The following is a 19389-nucleotide window of genomic DNA, read 5'->3' as shown; positions in this document are numbered from 1 at the left end:
ACTCAAAGGAGTAAGCCAACCATTTTCACAAATCAACAATTACTTAGAAGTTAGATGACTGAATTAATCATTTTACTGTGATGTACATCACTTGGCAAACAGATTTACAATACCATGTAATTTAGCTTGCTTTGGAAACAAAAGAAAATATTTTAAATTTTTATTTAATTATTAATATATATGATTACTAGGCATTAAATATACGTAATATTATTCTTTCTGGAAAATAAATAGGAGACTTAGAAAACGATGTTACAGATAAAGTAATCGACACAAAAATTACTATCATTGAAGAAACTTAATGACTTAGTAAACTGAGTATAATCTATAATCTATAATCTATAGTTTTAGCTTTGGAGATGTCAAGCATCTTTCTATTCAGAATTCTTCTTTGGCCTAGTATAAATTTATATTACTGTGGTTTAAAGATAATCTGATCATAAAATATGTATATGTATCAATTGCCCAAAATGACTGTAATGATTACATATTATAAACATATTCTAGTAAAAAGAAAGAAAATAAGCTTAAACACACAGTTTGAACAAACTAAACACGCAATAAATGCATGTTGGACTGAATGGAACTCTCAACCTTATTTCTTAGAAAACTAAATCATGGAGTTACCATCTGAGAAAGAGAGGATCATCAGTTACTTTCATCAATTAAGAAAAGTAAGATATTACCATAGATGGCCGCTATTTTCTAATCCTTATTCAAAAACACTTTAATTTTTCACTCTTTTCTTTTGATCATTATTCATGGCTCTTAAATTATGGCACTGAAATTAGATTCTTCACACTTCTTTCAGTCATTTTTCATGGTTTCTAAAGATTTTCATGGCTTCTATCAGATTTTTCACATTGTTCTTTTTATCATTATTCATTGTTCTTAAATTATTGAACTAATAGATTTGGGATTCTCACACTGCAAATGTGAGCGTTGATACACAGTTGTTAAAATAGTAAAGTGGAGTTTCTAACACCATAATATTCCTTGCTCATCAATAATTTCTGAACTATTCATATTCTAGTAAAGAAAAGACAATCTTTTGGGTTTTAAAAATTTGTGGTATATCAGTTCAGGCCTTATACTTAGTATTATTAATATAAATACATAGCATAATGGCTCAATATTTTCAAATACCCAATTCAATTCAAAATGTTATTCATAGAATGTTTGAAAAGTTCTTAGAAACAGTAACCCAATCTATATAGCCTATGACTAAGAAAATGAAGTTCCAGAGAGACTCAACTTAGATGAAGTATTTGTTTAATAAATATTTGTTAAAAAGATACCATAATCAAGTCCTATGCAATGGTGAGACATAGTGATCAGCAATCCTTGCTCTTGAGACTCTGAAAAGCAGAGGTGGAATGTGAACCCAGTTCAAGCTAATTTTAAAGGGAATGTTCTATCACTTACATTGAGTAATCTATTAAAGTCTCTTAGTTAAGAATTTCAAGGGCTGGGGATTTAGATCAGTGGTGCCACTGCCTGCCTCACAAGCACAAAGACATGAGTTCGATCCCTGGTACAAAAAAAAAGAATTTCAAATCAATCACCATCAGTCATAAGTTTCATCTTCAAAATGTCCTCTTAGACCAAGAGTGCTCAAGCATTTTAGAAGAAATGCAGCCTCTTATAAATGTCTTCAGTCAGTAGATACTCATTGACCACACACTCTTCATCCTGGCACAATAAGACTAAAACAAATTCCATCAGGAATCTCCCAAGGCTTACATTAAAGGAGGAAGACATTGTTAGACCAGTAAACAGTAACATTCATAAATAATCACAGTACACAAGGTGATCTGAAGGGGGCAGAACAAGGTGCTTCTACAAAGAGCAATGTGCTATGCATTTACAGATGGTACAGCTCTTCAACAGATGAGGGAGAGCTCTTCAACAGTTGCTTGTTACACCCACAACTCGTGTGTGTGAAATACTAACCCACAATGTGGTGACATTAGAATGTGGGACTTCCAGAGGCAACTAGCTCATGAGGGTGGAGCCCTCATAAATGGGACCAGTGCCTTACAAAAAGGACTCCAGAGAGATCTCTTACCCTTCTTTATCCATGTGAAGATACAAGAAAGCAGAAGTTTGCAACCTGGAAGAGGCTCCTCAAAAGAACCAAACCATGCTGGCCCCCTGATCTTGGACATCTCAGAGTCCAGAATTGTGAAAACCAAATTTCTCTTGTTTACAAGCTACCCTGGTACCTAGGGTACTTTGGTATGGAAACGTGGACTAAGACAACCTGTGAGGGGATGATATTTGAGTTATAGTTTGACTATAAGAAATAGCCAGTCATGCAAAGAAAATTTCAATATAGTACACAAATGTGCAAAAATGGGGAGGATCTTGGGATGTCCCCTGGGAACCGAAAGCTCCTATTAGTGCTACATAGAGCAAGACTGGTAGGCAGCAGCCAGACTACACAGGTCTTTCCTAATAAGACAAAGGATCTAGCTGTGCTTTCAGTGCTATGCAAATTATTGGAGACTTCCAAGCTGGAAAATTATATGACCTAATTTTCATCTAAAAGATCACACCCTTAAATAATGGGTAACTTGGAGGGAGAAACTGAAAAATCATGTAGAAGCTGCTGCAGTGGTCAAAGGTGAAAAATCATAGTGCCATATTTTAAGTTGCTGACATTAGAAACAGATAAATGGATGAATTATGAAAAACATTTCATAAATAAAATTGACAGGACTGATGAATGCAGTGGAGGTGTAGAGAACAAGACAGCAAAAATCAGTATGACTCTCAGCTGTTCCAATTGATCTCATTTTTTATGAGGTGCAAAAGCGTGGGATAAAGTAGTTTTATGGTGATAGGGTTTCATTTTTTTATGTATTTTGAGGTGGCTATGATACATTCAAAGGAAGTGTCAAATGGAACTTCAAGAAATGTAAGCTGGAAATGTAAAGTCAAGATGTTAGCTCTTTGAACAAGAATGCACAAAGAAAACAACATACACAAGCACCAAGCCCAGCAGGTTATTTAGAGGTTGGGGGATAAGCCGTGACAGCAAGCAGAAGGGCCTACAATGAAGAGGAAAAGTAGGAGAGAATGATGCTGCAAGTCAAGAGAGGAGGGTATTTCAAAAAAAAATGGAATGCTATATTTTGAATATTTCTGAAATTAAGAAGAGAAAGATATCTGATGGGTTTGGCATGAGCAAGATCACCTGTAACGCTAAACTAGCAATTTTAGTGAATGAGTAAAGACCAACTCAAAACAGGTTAGAAGGACTAGAAGATAACATGCTAAAAATAATTTAAATCAACAACATTTCCTGGAAGTCTGGCAGTGAACACAAAACTGAGAATCTGAGCAATGGTTAAGCACAGTTTATTTTTTTAAGATAGAAACTATTACAGCATGTTTATGCTGATGAATATAATCTAGATGGGGGTGGGGAGTGTTTGAAAACATAGAAAAAGAATACCAAGTTGTTAGTAAGAAGACAATGGAAGATCTTGATAATCCAGATGAAAGGACTAGTTTCAGGAAGAGAAGCAAAGCATCTAAAGGAACAACACCCCGATTTAGTTATCTATCTCTCTCCAGAGAGAGGAAGGGAATTGAGATTGAAGGATAAGGAGCTAAAGGTAGAGAGGAACTTCTTGGCTAAAAACCCATAAAGTCCATCATAAGAACACAACACTATCCCCTCTCTTTTCCTGAATGCATCTTTCTTCTGAGCTACCACTGAGTGATCTTGTGGCCATGCCCCAAGTGCACTGGGAACACCTGCGAGGTGGTCATAACCACGAACACCAGGAGAAGACAACGGATGGGGTAAGAGTCTTTCCTTCTGTTTTCTCTCAATCCTCTGGACTTCATCAGTAATGATTACATCACTTTTTCACAGTGGCTTTTAAAATTTTTTATTTATTTTAATCAAGATCTTGCATATTGCACAGGCTGGCCTGAAACTCTTGGACTCAAAGTCCCGCCTCGGCCTCCTGAGTAGCTGAGAACACATGGCTGCACCACTGCCCCAAGCCTATTACTGACTATATGTAAAATTTGTGTGGTTTTTTTCTGTACTCAGACATCTCCTATTCCTATTCTACACACTCAGGTATCTCACACCTTTAGTTACTGCCTACATGTGCCGAAAATTAGCGAATGTATGAACTGTAGCTCCTAATTCCTGATAGCCTGCAAACTCATATTCCCACCCCACTTTCTACTGCACATCTTTAAGTAGGGGCCACAGGCCATCTCAAACCTGATAGTTCTGCAACTGAACTCATTACTTCCTCATCACATGCCCAAATAAACTCCTTTTCCAACATGGAATACATTCTCCAAGGCAGAAAGTTGTTTTACTCTGGGACCTTCTCCTTCACAGCTTCCTATCCCCAAATCCCATCAATTACTACACCTTGTCAGTTTTGTTTGCTTCAAACTCGTTTTTCTGCCACCCATGTTACTCTCGGTTCAAGTCACCATTCTTGCTTGCCTAGATAACTCACAATGCTTTCTCAGCTGTCTCCATGCCTCCAGCAGTACTACTCCAGAACCACAGGGTATTCCCTCGACATTACATTCAGCAGAGTATATTCTGCTGAAAATAGTTAAATGCCCCCTTCCCAACTTCCCCGATGATAAAACACCCTACTGCAGCATGGCTCCTGAGGACCATCAAGGTCTAGCACTCGCTCACCTCATAGGTCACACTCTTTCTCACCAGGATCACTCACTCCTGCCTCTTTGCTCCTTCACTTCTGTTTAGGGCTACTTAGACCCCTTTCTCCTTGAGGCATACACTACCTGGAATGTTTTCCAAAGGTAAATCTGTAGGTGGAACTGGAACTCAATTTCACTAGGAACATAAAGGGAGTGGAGAAAGTACACTAATCAAAAGCTCCTTACCACACTTTCTCCTAAGGAGCACTCTATATAAGATCATAATATGTGGGACAGTGGGAAACATCCAGGGAGGGAAAATATACTCTAACAAGGCTGAGTTCTTCTGTGGTAGGCTCTTGTCTTCCTGACTGTAGAGTGCAATTCTGGCCTAGAGCTAGACTCCAGAGAATAATGCAGGAGGGCTGAGAACCATTCTCACCTTCTCTAACATCTCCCTGCAATTGTGTTTGGTGTCTCCTCTAAAGAAAACCTAAACAAACAAACACGTTTAAGAGTCATCTCCTCCCCTGTACCATCTGCTACTGCCAAAATGACACCAACTACTTCAAATTCTAGTTTCCTACCAACTTGTTTATCTTCATAACAGACTATAAGGTCAATGATTGATTATTGAAGGTAATTCTATTTATTTATTTAACACATGAAAACTCTGTTACTTGGAGATATTAGATGAGATATCCAAGGTTACATAGCATCAGGACTGGCTTTGAGAGAGGACAGTCCAACTCTAGCATTCATATGAATAAATAGTAACTACAATGCTTCCTGAATAGTTGATACCCACTCCAAAGTGAGAAATTGGAATGCAAATTAGCCAAAATACAATAAAAGGCTATTGTTTCCTTACCCCTTCCTTCTACTCCTCCCTCACTGTTTGATTCATTCAGTAAGAACTTGGCTTTCAACACAGTTATTCCATGAGCAGAATAGAATGCCATGTGCACACACTGCAGACAGTGGGGGATTGTATTGACTGATATCTCAACAAGAAACTGATTCGGAACAGAGGAACACAGAATGCAATTCTTAATCCCCAGTGAACAGCGAATATCTATGAGCCCACTGAATCCACAGGAATGCAAGGTGGTAACTGAAAGAGTCCTGAAATACTCACTTCTCTTGGTGATCTCGAGCCCCCTTCCCGAAATGTTGGTTTACATCTGAAATTAATCTGTCATGTAAAAAGAAAAATACATTACATTAGGGGTAACCATCAGACTAGATTAAATTACCAAAAATATCCATGGAAACAATATTGAGCTATTATTCCCAAAGAATAAGGAACCAAGTTTAACTCTATTCTTAGTCTTTCCAAATCATCACATGAGAGAGTCCGCAGAGATGTCAAGTGATCCCATGCCTAAATCCAAGTCCCTTCATTCTTAGTGATGAAATCAATGTATCTGTAAATACTAATGCTCTTAGACTGGCATTTAGAGAAACTGTAGTAAGAAAGAATCAGAGAAAAATACATGGCATCTGAAACCATCCAGCTGGATTTCAGATTTTAAAAGAAGAAAATATAAATTTGAGAACTTTTAAATATTGTGAGAATTATTCAAATCATCCAAAATTATTCTCTATTAAAGATTAGCCCTGCCGTACAGAAAGGAAGACCTCCTGATCGGTAATTTGCATCTTCTTCAGTGCTGGATAAAATGAAATAAATATAGAATGAGGGAGATGAGTGAGTGGGGTTGAGATGAAAAAACACTAAGGTAAATGTGAGCAGTCACTGTCACAAGATACCAGTGAACAACGGCTGCACTGTGTCAGCGAAACCACATAAGTGGGAAACTAAACTAACAGTCATGAAACTAAAATGTTTCAATATGTTCACTCTAGAGCCTAGACAGTGAACAGAGAATTATATGCGGAACTGAAGTAAGAAGTGTGAGACAGAGAACAGCAGACTATGTAGTGGAGCCGTGCCCTTGCCCTAAATAATAAAGAAACGGACTGCGCAGAACCTGCGTCTTCAGGGGCAATGAGGATGTCACTTCCAGCCCAGCCACACATTCATATGAGCTACACGAGCACAGACACTGCACAGGAATCTACAGAAGAGATGAGGGGCTGCTTTCAGGTTCTGCTCTCTCCCTTGAGGCCACTTAAGGAAGAAATGAACTCATAAAGAGAAGGATATGTAAATGACAATCTCAAGATCACAGCTGATGGAATTGTTTTCTTAAAGAAATATCTTGTTCAAGAGCAGAGATTATATAGGAAGAGAATTAGTGCAAACCACACTCTTCCCTCCATTTTTATCATTTTATTCAAGAGTCAACATTAAATATCAAGTAATACTTTAGCAAACAACAGACTGAATGACTCGCAAACATTATCTTTCAGTTATTAATCTTGTAATCATGTGTGGCTTCCAGGTTTTTAAAAGGTCATTGTTTTCAAAAAGATGGAAATAGAAGTTAACACCTGACACCCAAATGTAACTGAAGACCAAACACTCGCAATGAATATAAATGGCAGTAGGTGGCGCTCTCTTACCTTTTCTAGCTGCTCAATGCAGGCAGTGTGGACCACGATTTTACAGACTGCACACTTCCTCCTGAGAGCTGATTTCTACAATGTTCAAGTAAAAATATAAGAAAGAAATGTTAATACTCTGTTCTGAGGACATCCCTGGTATTAAAAGGAGCATACAGAAAAAAAGCAAACATTGCAACTAGTTCTATTACTAAGCAAATGTTAAACTTCATTTTAAACATTAAATAATGGGACAAACTTCACCAAACATCTCAGCTCACCAACTAGTTCCATATCCACACAACTTCCAGTGGCCTGGGATCATCTGACTATAGCAATAGTCAGAGCTGCCACATACTGGGCACACAGTATAAACTAAGCTCCTTATTGTGCTACCATACTTCTAAGTTTTATGATATAACAATGGAGTCATTGCTGTCCTCTTTTTTCACATATTTTACATCTTCAATCAAGTAGTTAACATGCCAACAACCCTAATTTAGGTCTGCTTTCAAACCAAGCATCTCTTCTCTTCTGCCAGAGAGTTTGCGTTTCAAGGGGAGTTGGAACACACACAACTAGAACAAGAAACAACAGTGGAAGTAGTAATAGAAGCAGCAGTAATAATAGAATTCTACTCTGCAAATTGTCATGAATGGCATGTCCTGGTGCTTTCCTGTTTCCTACAGATATACTGGTTGGATCACTGCCTTGACATCACTTGCAGAAAACACATAGAGTAGTTGAGTCTTCTTGCTCATCAGAGTTACAGTGGTGCTGAGGGAACTGGAGTTGATTCTAGTTCACTTCTCACCTACTGCAACAGCCCTGGCAGATTTCACTAAACACAAGCAAAGCAAGGTACCCAAGGTGCATAGTCACGTGTGGGCTAGGGCTTACTGGTGCCTGAAAAGCATCTTTCCTTACCAGTAACTCCCACCTCTGTCTGGCTTGGTACCCACCATGGTGCTCTGCATGCAGTGAAGCCCCTGGGATTCCAGAGGCTTCTGAGAACTGTCTGGGGATAGAACATGGAAGATTGTGCATGCCCACAGAGCCCATGAACACTCGGAAACTGGAACAGCTCCTCTGTGCTTTGTGTTCCCTACCAGAATCCTGAGTCAAAATCTCTTTGGAAGAAGGGATATGGGCTACATGAGTTTGCAAGGCACTGAGTTAAGACATGTTATCTCTTAGCCTTCTGAGATGATGTGCAAATATACTCACATCATTCATCGGGAATAATTAAATGCAACGTTCTATGATGACAACATATGACATAAAGGGCTGTAAGTGATAAACTAATTTTAATTACATAATACTAAATTTTAGAAGACCCTCTTAAAATACATTGCAAGTTTCTATGCCTCTTAAGGCAGAACACACAGACCAGAATCTAAATTTTCCTTCATAAACCCTGCACAATGCATTTATAAAGACCAGTCCTTTTGCTGTTCCTGTCCTTCTGATTGAAGCTCCTTTCAAATCATTGCTCCTGTCTTTTGTTCTCTCCAGGTTCCCAAATCACAGTTTCTGTACAGCTTTTAGTCTGAAAACCAGATCATTAAAGTTTATAATAACATGCAAAATTAAGCGAATAAGTTCTGAATGAAGGCCTAAGGTCTTTTCCATTATAATTACGAACATGGATTTTAGTTCTTCAACTGATGGGAACTGTTTCAATGGCCTCAAAGTCTTTACTGTTGACCTCTTGGTTTATGAGTAAGTTTGAATGAGTGAAAGTTATTTGAAATGGCTGGATAATAAGCTTTTGGGCAGAAATTCCTCAAAACATAGTAGTTTTGTGCTTGGTTATGCAACAATTTTTATTTTGAAAATTAAAGCCAAATACAGGAAATATAATATGCAACATACAAAGATCTAGAACTTCTAAGCCCTGGGAAATATTTCCTTTTTCCTAAATAATATTTTGTAATCCACTATGAAAGATGGCAAGTTAAAGTCATTAACAAATCATTCAAAGTTTAGTTATTACTCTTCATAATAGGACACAGTTGTTATAGAATCGAGCACAAAGACATAACATTTTTTAAAAGAATTATCTGGGACACTACATGTATCCCAGATGTATCAAAATGTATCAATTGGCTTTCATCAATGAGTTTATTTGGACTTGTTACTTTAAATATCAAGGAGAATCACCTTAGTGCCCTTAATAAGCATTCCCTGGTTTCATCAGTGTTGATATTCAAAGAAACCCATTAATGTCTGTGGAGATCACTTTTGTAAAAATGTGGGACTAATATTGATCACATCCTCTCGCACTCTGATCTAATAAAGACATGACTGGCACTTCCTCAAGTGGGTGTGATCCACAACTATGCAGGGTAGAGGAATAAAGAGGCTGTGCTTGGCTCTGTGTTATCCCCATATGCAGACACCAGAGGCAGTGCTCACCAAACTGCAGCTCCTAACAAGCACAGAAGTGAAATCGCCACAGCCTGAGGCACTGGGGCTGGCATCTGCAGGGACAGAAGGACCAGAGAGGTAAGCACAGGTAGGCAGCACCTAATTGGCTGATAATGGGTTTTATACTCAATCCCATCCCACTCAGCCACACTTCTAATCTGCTGGTTCCTAATTTATATGTAGCACTGAAAATACTATATTTGATTCTTTTGAGGGAGAGAGATGTGATTTATACTGTTGCAGTGAATATCTGGGAGCAGTTATTAGAGTTTCATAGAAAGAGAAAAGGAGAGAAGGAAGGAAGGGAGAGGAAGAATAAAGATGAAAAGAAGGGAGGGGAGATGAAACAGGAAGAGGAAGAGGAGGAGAGAGAAGAGGAGAGAAGGGAGAGGAAAGGCAGGGCAGGAATATTTTAGGGACTTAGGCAACCTAGTTGCATAGGCCTGTAATTTATGAAAAGATTAGAGTCTTCCTGCTGCCCAAAATAACCGAAGTGTTTGATCACCCCCACAGTCTGAAGTCTGATCCCTAGAAGCAGGTAACACAAGACTGGCTGTCCCTTCCCAATAAGGCAAGTTACAGTACTACCTCTGGGCCATCCAGCTGCAATCTTAGAGCCCACTCGCCCTTCTCCACTGTCCCTGGCTTAATCACTAGACATCAGCAGTGGAGAAGGTAGCAGAAACAGAGCCTGCCTGACAAATTTTTCCTAGTTTTCTGGCTCAGGAGCACTTAGAGGCCAGAGTTCTCCTCCTGCCCTCAAATAAAGAGTGAAGTGTAGACTGGAAATCTCACTCCAGATGGAATTGGCGCTTCCACAGATCCCTGCAGGGGAAGAGCCCTCAGTGAGCATGGGCTAGAGGGCCTATGCAGCAAGGACAATACCTGAGCGGGAGGAGTCCAAGAGGCACTCCAGAAAGAGGGAGGGCCGAGGCACTGGCCTAGCACATAGGCTCACCTTCCAGCCACCACAGCCTCCTCTCCCCATGACGTCTCAGTCCCCAGCCTCAGACTTCAAGGGGTCCAGCCACAGCACTGCAGAGGAAGGGAGCAGGGAGGAGCCAGCAGCCCAGATAGGCTGCTCTCTTTCCCTCCTGCACATGGGGCTGAGCAAATGCTTAGTAAAGCACCTGAGAGGAAATTTCCAGAGCCTTTAGAATGTCAGGAATCTGGTGCCCTTTCCAGGAGGACTGCCTCTGCGGGCAACACAAACAAGAACATTGTTGCTATATAATCCAAGGTAAATGAAAACAAGAGTCTTTGATTTATTTAAAACCTAATTAGAAGAAATGACAAGCATACTTGGCAAGTCCTGCATCTCTGGGGAGCCTGGCATGCAATCTGTAAATTGGTATTTGAAAAAATGAGGAATGACATTAAAGTTCCATCCGTACGATTTCAGAGCCTAAATCCAGCCTCCTGTCACTCATGTTGGCTCCTCTTCCCCCAACAGATCTGTGGACATTTCAGACACATCAGAAGGGCGGCTACTGAAGTTTCAGCACATCTTGTGAGAGATCCTCAGGAGATCACAAAGTCTGTGACAAGAGGATCTCATGCTTTCTGACCAAGGAACAAAGATGCACATGTGCAGAGGACTCTGTGATCCAGGAGGAACTCGGTGCTCCTGCATCAGACTGGCCTGGTTGTGGAGGCTCCCCGTCCTCTGCCTGAGTAGTGCTGGCCCATGCTGGAGAGGCAGTTTTCATTCATTAATACCCATGTGTCTGTACAGTGTCCTCTACACAGACAAGGACCTGGGGAAAGCTGAGTCCCCACACAGCAGCCCTCCACCATCAACACATAGATAATAAACAATGGTCAAGGTACCTTGAGATATCTGAAAGCAAAAGCAGCTGCAAGTGAGTGTACCAAAATGTTCCTTGATGCCCATAATGCCATCACACATGAACCAATGTGTAGGTTATCTGCAACTGTGATGGTGTGAGATGTCCTGTACGTGAACTTCCCACGTGGCAAAAGCAACCTGTTAATCACTGACTTTTCCAAACAAATTCATGGAAATTAAGCCAACAGATCATTCCAATCATCACTGCATGCTTAAGGCAATATGAAGGCTATGTAGGACATAAAAACAAGAAGCTTCTGACCTGGGCAACCTGAGCAGACAACAGGAACTTGAGAAAAAGGACTTTTAACACAAGAGAGCCACACAGAGCCAAATGCTGAAGGAACAGCTCAGAAAATAAAAGCCAGGATTTAGAGAGTAAAATTGCAGAGGTTAAGTCAGTAAGGAATTAAGAAAAAGCAAATTCTTGAACTTAATCCAGAAAGATATACACAGTTGTTGGGTATGATGATGCATGTCTATAATTCAACTTACTCAGGGGACTGAGGCAGGGGAATCATAAGATCAAGACCAGCCTGGACAACTTAGTGAGAAATTGTCTCAAAATAAAACTTTTTAAAAAGGGGTGGGATATGGTTTAGTGATATAGCACTTACCTAGCATGCACATGGGGTATTCAATCCCCAGATTGACTTAGCCCAATATTCAATCCCCAGAACCTCAAAAAATGTATATATTTGAAGAAGATATTCTAGCAAGAAGAAGATCCAAAATGTCATTCTTTAGTGAGCAGTGATACTTCTTTTCAAAGGAATTGAGACTGGCTTTGGCATGTCTGCCACAGGCACAGTTTCTGGGTCCACAGGTGTCTATTTGCATGAGCTTTTGGATGCAAGGTTTGGTGGTTCAGTGTGGAGGTCTGTTTGTGTGCAGGTGTACTGGGTATCCCGGATGCAATGTGCCCCACAGATGTGAGGAGTGGGTACACTGACTGTGTATGGAAGCTAGAAGCTAAGTCACAAGACTGCATTAGAATTGGCAAAACACAACTATTCCCAAGAGGCTTAAGAACTAAAAACTACAGTTTCGAAAAGGTGGAGATTCTCCTATGTTTTGTAACACTGCTATAATGCAACACCAAGAACACCACGTGACACAAACATTTTGGGAAGACGGATGTGAGGGAGAAAGGAGAAAGGGCTGGCAGAGTAGGGCTTTCTCCCCCATTTATGCTCTCAAACTAGAGAAGCAGTAGTTACAGAGACACTGGAAATCAAAACCCTATTAAAACACAGGTGTTCTCATAATGCACAACCTCAAAGGAAACAGGGATGAGGCTCCTGATACTGTTTGAGGATTAAACTCTCCAAACAACAGGGGAAAGGTAAGGTGGTGTGTCACTCCAGATGAACAACTGTTTCTAGGAACACAAATAAGATGTCCTCTGGGTTTGCCCGGATCACCTGATAGATGCTGAGGGCTTACCTAAATGGGTAGAGTTAACATGGTGTCTATGTTATGGCTATTCCTCATGAATCTGCAGTCTAGTTAAAATCTAAAAGAGGTTTACTTAGATCACACTCGCGGAGTGAGTGAAAACAGCTAGAACTGGTGAAGCCACCTTTCCCCAGCAGAAGAACTCTAGTTAAAATCTAAAAGAGGTTTACTTAGATCACACTCGCGGAGTGAGTGAAAACAGCTAGAAAACAGCCACCTTTCCCCAGCAGAAGAAGCAGGTGAGCTGATGCAGATCGTGTCATGAAGCACACTGGAACAGGGCTCTTAAAGGCCCTAAATGTAGACTAAGAAAGAAAAGTTTTGATGTAACAGGTAATAAGGGACCAAAATAACCATTTAGTTCAGTATCGGTGTGCAGCACTACCTCTAAGCAGTGGAATGAAGATGAGGCAAAGTGAAATGAGTGATTTATTAATTCAGTCAGCCAATAAATACTGAGCACTTACTACACAGCAGGTACTGTCCCCAGCACTGGGCACACAGCAATAAACAAAGCAGTAAATTGTTTTCCATCTCATAGAGCATATATTCTCTTGTGAGAGATAATAAATAAAACAGGTAAGCATATACATAACGCACTGGTAAAAGTAAGTTCTACCAAGAAAATTAAAGGAAGAATGGGAGATAAGGACATCAGGAGTAGAGGAAAGTTGGCCTGAAAAAGCTGCACTGAAGAGGCACATTCTGACCAACAACCAAGGCAAGCAAGGGTGTTCACTGTGTAGATAACTGGAGTAAAAGCATTTCAGGCTTATGGATCAGCAAGTAGGAAGCTCAGGGACATTAGGACGCCAAAATGTTTTAAGAGTAGTTGGGGTGCCAGTATCTGGGAATGGAGTGCCCTAGGTAGGGATGAAGCCAGACAACAATAGCAAACTAGATTGTGTGGAATCTTGTGGGTTGAGACGTTGGCTTTGTTTCTGAAAGAGAATAAGTCTTGAAAGACCACAGTGATAATTCATATCGTAAGACTTGAACTGGAGTGATAAGATTATGACAAAGAAAGGCAGAGATACAAGAGTAACTATGTTATTCCCTTGCTACCACTGTGACAAAATATGTGAGGTAATTGACTTTACAAGGGAAAAAGATTTATTTTGCCTCATGGCTCCAGAGGTTTCAGTCCATAGTCACCTGTCCCTGTTACTTTGGGCTATAGTGGCACAGTACATCTTGGTGTTAGTGCATGGCTCAGGAGATCTGTTCATTTCATAGTGGCAGGAAAGGAAAAAGAGGAGACACGAAGAGACCCAGGTCCCAAAAGTCCCCTTCAAGGTCAATGACCTAACTTATTCTTAGTGGACCCCAACTTCTAAAAGTTCCCTTGCCTCCCAACCCCACCATGATCAGAATACCAGGCCTTCCACCACCCATGGCTGGGGTCATCTCAGATCCAACTATAGCAATGACTAAGAGCACATGTCTCCACTAAGATTAATATGAGTTTCCCACCCTCAGCCCTATGATTTTCAGTAAAGTAATCAACCGTCAAAGGTGGCCTCAATCCTACACTTTTGTTAGCTTTGCTGCAGGCATATGCCTGGCTGGCTGCAGATTCACCAATCTCCTATGGGTTGTGGCTGTAATTGCCTCTAAGTACTGCAATAAACACCATTTAATATGCTCTTACTACAGTGTGTTTTGTTCGGTTCTAAAAAACACATTTTCAGAAGCACTCAGCATGTGAAGTGTTCGTGTTCCTAGACACCTCTCCTGAGTAACCTCCAATGCACACATAAATCTTAAAGCTAAGCCAGGACACCACTTGAGTTGATGCACCGAAGGGTCAACTCCACAGCTTAAGACAAACAGAGAAGGGAAAATGTGCCTTCCAGGCATTGCGGAAACACAAATGAGAAAGGTTATATTTCCCCAAAGGCCAGTGTATTTTACATTTTTCATCTGAAGAGAAATAAATATCTTAAAGCAAAAAGAACAGAGGACTTTGTGAGCTGAATATAAGAATTAGAAAGTTACATGAAAACCTTTCTTCCTCCTGAGAAGTAGCCAAATGGGGTTCACCTGGGAAACAATTTGTTAGGGACCACCACGTGGCTAAAATAATATTGACCCCAAACTAGAGTTGATTATAAAGGAAGATATCTCATCATGGATTGAGCATAAATTAGCACTATGAAAAAATATGATCAGAACACAGAATTCTTTGTAAGTCAGGTCGGAGGTACAAGTCTACATTGCAATAATTTATACTTACATTAAAACTTATACTAATCACACTTTTTAAGAATGGCTTAATAGTGACATGCTCATGAATTTAATTCTTTTATGTAGTAAGAAAAAAGTGAGTCACATTCATGGATCACAGAGTGACATTTTGGTCAACAATGAACCACATATATATATGCTGTGATGTCCCATATAGCCTTGGGGTGAAATAGGCTATACTATCTATCTTTGTGTAGTGTGCCCACACTATGACCTTTGCACAATATTGAAATCATCTCCTGACATATTTAGCATAAGCTATCACCATCATTATGTGGTATGTGACCATATAAGGATTCTCTGAGGGGCTTCAACAGAAAGATAAGACATGAATCTTAGGAGAAGTCACTATCTTGGAACTCAATTGAGTAACTACTGCACATCACAGCCAACTTTTAGATGTCTACATAAAATTCAGTTATAGTTATTGAGTCATGAAATAAATACATACTGCAGAAGTATGACAAATGGCTTGACAAATTTGTATGAATTGACACAATTGAATGAAATGATACTAACACAGTGATGGACTTAGAGACATGGATGAATGGTATTTTGATGATTAATCTTGCTCATCAATTTGAATGGATTAAAAGAGGCCAAGACAGGTGATTGGATAGTTCAAGTGCTAACTTCATCAATGGGTTAACTCATTGATGAGTTAACAGCTGAATGAGCTATTCTATGAGGAGGTGGGGAAATGGTTAAGAGAAAGTAGGCCTCTAGTGAAGCGACTTTGAAAAGTATACCTTTCCTGGGGCAGTTTCCCTTTCTCAGTCTGCTTCCTGGATGCCATAAAGATAGCAGCTTTCTTCCACTACACCCTTCCAGGCCATGAGTTTCTACCTTACCAAAAGCCTAAAACAATGGGGCTAGCTGACTAGGAATCAAAACCTCTGAGATCATGAGCCAAAATAAGTATTTTTTCCTTTAAGTTATTTAACTCAGATATCTGTCATAGCAATGAAAAGAAAGCACAGGTTTGATATTTAGTGTAGCTCTTCACTGAGTGGGCCTGGAGGGCTGTATTCCTCAGAAATTCCTTCTGCCTCCTCTTGCTTGGTCACAGTGCATTCAAAGGGATTTCAGCCTAATGAACTCAAATGAATCTCTGAAAATCCATAATTCTATTTATGGCTTGCATTTTACCCAGACACTTTGTATTTTCATAATTATTGTTATTGACTATTTCACTACTTTGTTCTCTCAGCTGTTAATTCTCTCCACCCTCTTTGGCTTGCTTGTCTTTTATATCTTTTTCCTTTTCACAATTACTTCTCTATGCTTTTCAGCTTTGGGGTCAGTAGGTATTACATTATACAGTATGGCTAGCCACTAGTTTTAACTTCTATCCTATGCAATTTACCTGTCTCTGGATCTTTCCAGTTGTTTTTATTGTTTCTTTGGTATTTTGGGGGGGTGTTTTATTTTGTGTTATGTTGTGGTTTTTTTGTTTGTTTTGAGACAATATCCCGCTATGTTATGTTGTTTTCACTCGCACCCCTACCTACCTACTGAGTTTTAATGAAGCCATCATTACCACGGAGAGAGGTTTACTAGGAAGCTGGCAGTGTGATGAACACATTGTGCACACTGTAAACAGAGCCACTGCAACCTAACTAAGTACCATTTCTCTGCTTTAAAAGTAAAAGAACTCAGACCCTATAAGATGGAGCAATTTGCCCAAGGAAGCCTAAGAATGGAACTAAGGTCTATTGTTCCTTACCTCTTTCTACTTCTCTCTTATCTTCTTTCCTAGTGGTGGTTTAGGGGGCCAAGATTAATGAGCCATGATATTGGACACAATTTCTTTATTTGGTTTGTTTTCATGAAATCCCCCTACACATGGACTAATAACCATACCATGACCATCAGTGTAAAGATGTGCAAAGCAGTCTGTTCCCCAGGTGAATCAAACCAAATGGATTTCAGAAGGCTTCCCCTCTCTGCAACAGTGTGCTAGTACCAAGTGTGAAATCTTCCTCTCAAAGACCTTGAAAATAATTCAGGAATCCAAGTATTCTAATTATATTTACATGGCAGGATTGACCCACTAAGAAGCATATCAGCGTGGATGTGTCTCTCAACAGTCCCCTCACTGAGTTCATTCATTCTTTTAATGACAACTCATTGAATAATTATTCAGTGTTGCCACTTGTTCTCAGAGCTGAGGATTTGAGACTACAAAACAGGCAATGTCTCCATGTTAAATGGAGGTTATATTCTAGTGATGAAGACAGACATGTAAATAAGGCAGTAAATATTTTTTAAGTGATAGACAGTAATGTGTGCTATAAAAGATGGAGATAATGGGACAGGAGCAGGGTCAAGGACAGCCTGACCTTGGTAGGGCTCATTGCTTTACTTCCGAAGGTCTCACTTCACTTTTCCTCAAAGAGAGGAGAGACTTAACAAGTGTTTCTAAGATTCTCCAAAACTAGGACTCTGAGTTCTCTTTTGGATTCAGTGCCTTGGAACTATTTTCATTCAAAGAATGATTATAGTGGTTAACATTTACTTGTTTATGATTAGCCATGCTGCTGTTATATATACATTATCTCATTTAACTGTCAAAGCAATAAGAAGTACATTATTATCCACAATTTACAGATGTAAAACTTAGGTTTAAAGAGGTTAAGACAATAATCAACATTACACAATGCAAAGCCTGGAAATCTCAGAGCCTGGATTCAAGCCAAGTCATTTGATTCCAAAGCCCACACCCTTCATCAGGGCCAACCCCTTCTCAAATGACAATATCTAGGCAAGATTTTCATTTCTTGGTGTTTTCAAATCACTTCCTTTTGAAATATATATCTGCATGATCTACAGCGCAGAAGACAACAAAAGATTCATAAAACAACAGACAATGCCAACTTTAGAGGCCAGTAGTACTTGTAGTTAACTGCTAATACAAATAATGCTTTGCTAAGACTCAGCACCCTTGAATAACAAGAACATCATTTAAACTGCTGCTGTGGTCTCTGGTGCTGGGAAACACAGGAAGAAGGGAAAGTAGTTCTGTGCACCTGGACATTGCCTGGGGGACATGCAAATGCCATGCTCAACCAGATGCAAATCATCTTTATTATTAACTGACAGAACCACATAATATTAAATGTCAACAGAACTGGTTTACACAAACCAGGAATTGAATGTATTCCTCAATCTGAAGTTGTCATTTCAGAAGAGATGACAATTACTGCCAGAGACTCAAACACTTAAGAATGAAACACATGTTTTTTGTTCAATGAAAAAGTTTAATATAAATCCAAAAGATCTGCACAAAGATGAAAAGAAAGTTAGAAAGCTGTGACAAACACAGCATTCTAACCAGCTAACAATGGCTAATGCTTTCCAGGGGCCTTCCATGTGCTATACACTATTCTAAGTGTGTGCATGGATGACCTCAGGGAAAAGTCCAACCACTGGGCCAGAAGGCAACGTCACTACACCTACAGAAGACTCCCCTCCCTCCCTCCACCCATACCCACTGACTAGGAAGTCAGTATCACAGAGTCTGTCCATGAAAATTTGTTGTGTAAACTATTGTTGTTGATGGCAATACTTTCCCTGAGTCATCTTGACTCATGAGCTCCTCGATATCCTCATGGTGGGTGAGGCCTCTCTGGCAGACAGCGGCCTTGGCAGCTCCCTGGATGTGTTGTCTTCAGGATGACACCCAAACAACTCAGAAAGCTGGCTCTGCCTCAGCTTTACTGCCACACATGCAGTTCCTTCTGAAAGCCCACACTCAGCTCAGCCAAGATGCCATCTGGGGTGTGGATCACCAATCTGCCAGGCCGGACAACGGCATGTGAGGCTCCCAGAACAGGATCACATGCTGGTTGATGTTCTACATTCTGAGCTCAGTGCTGGTGTTCTGTGGTGTGCACCCACTAGACCCAAATACACAGATGGGAAGTGAGTCCCCAGCCATGAACACAGGGCTCTGTTTCTCTCTTCTTGTTTCCTACAACACAAGATGAACAGGATCCAGCATTTGCACATGCTGCTGCCCAGTGCTCCAATCTTCCTGAGTTAAAACAGATAGGGTGGACCTAGGCTCAGCATCATTTTCATTTGTAAACAGCATAAAGACAGCAATCTCCTTCAACTCTGGCATAGAGCTACTGCCCTGCACTTTCCTTCCCAGGTTCTTCCAGGAAGCCAAGACCACAGCCAGCATCCCTGTGGATAGATGCTGTGATATCCCTGTGACCAACAGTGAGGTTTCCCATCCACCA

General features: G+C 40.1%; 1 protein-coding gene across 12 annotated transcripts in view; it reads right to left on the bottom strand.

The window, feature by feature from the left end:
• The window catches only part of Dgki (diacylglycerol kinase iota), a 441978-nt gene that overhangs the window by 249612 nt on the left and 172977 nt on the right, over positions 1-19389 (bottom strand). For all 12 annotated transcript variants that reach the window (XM_019208591.2, XM_033764527.1, XM_033764526.1 and 9 more), the window contains 2 exons: positions 7180-7254; positions 5789-5845 (listed from right to left, as the gene is read on the bottom strand). The gene's annotated coding sequence lies outside the window, so the exon portion shown is untranslated. The remainder of the gene's footprint in view (positions 1-5788; positions 5846-7179; positions 7255-19389) is intronic.

This window comes from Fukomys damarensis, unplaced genomic scaffold, assembly GCF_012274545.1.
Source record: "Fukomys damarensis isolate Sample0158 unplaced genomic scaffold, DMR_v1.0_HiC HiC_scaffold_16, whole genome shotgun sequence".
Classification (NCBI taxonomy): domain Eukaryota; kingdom Metazoa; phylum Chordata; class Mammalia; order Rodentia; family Bathyergidae; genus Fukomys; species Fukomys damarensis.
The sequence above is the reverse complement of the archived record's forward strand: the minus strand, read 5'-3'. Positions and strand labels throughout refer to the sequence as shown.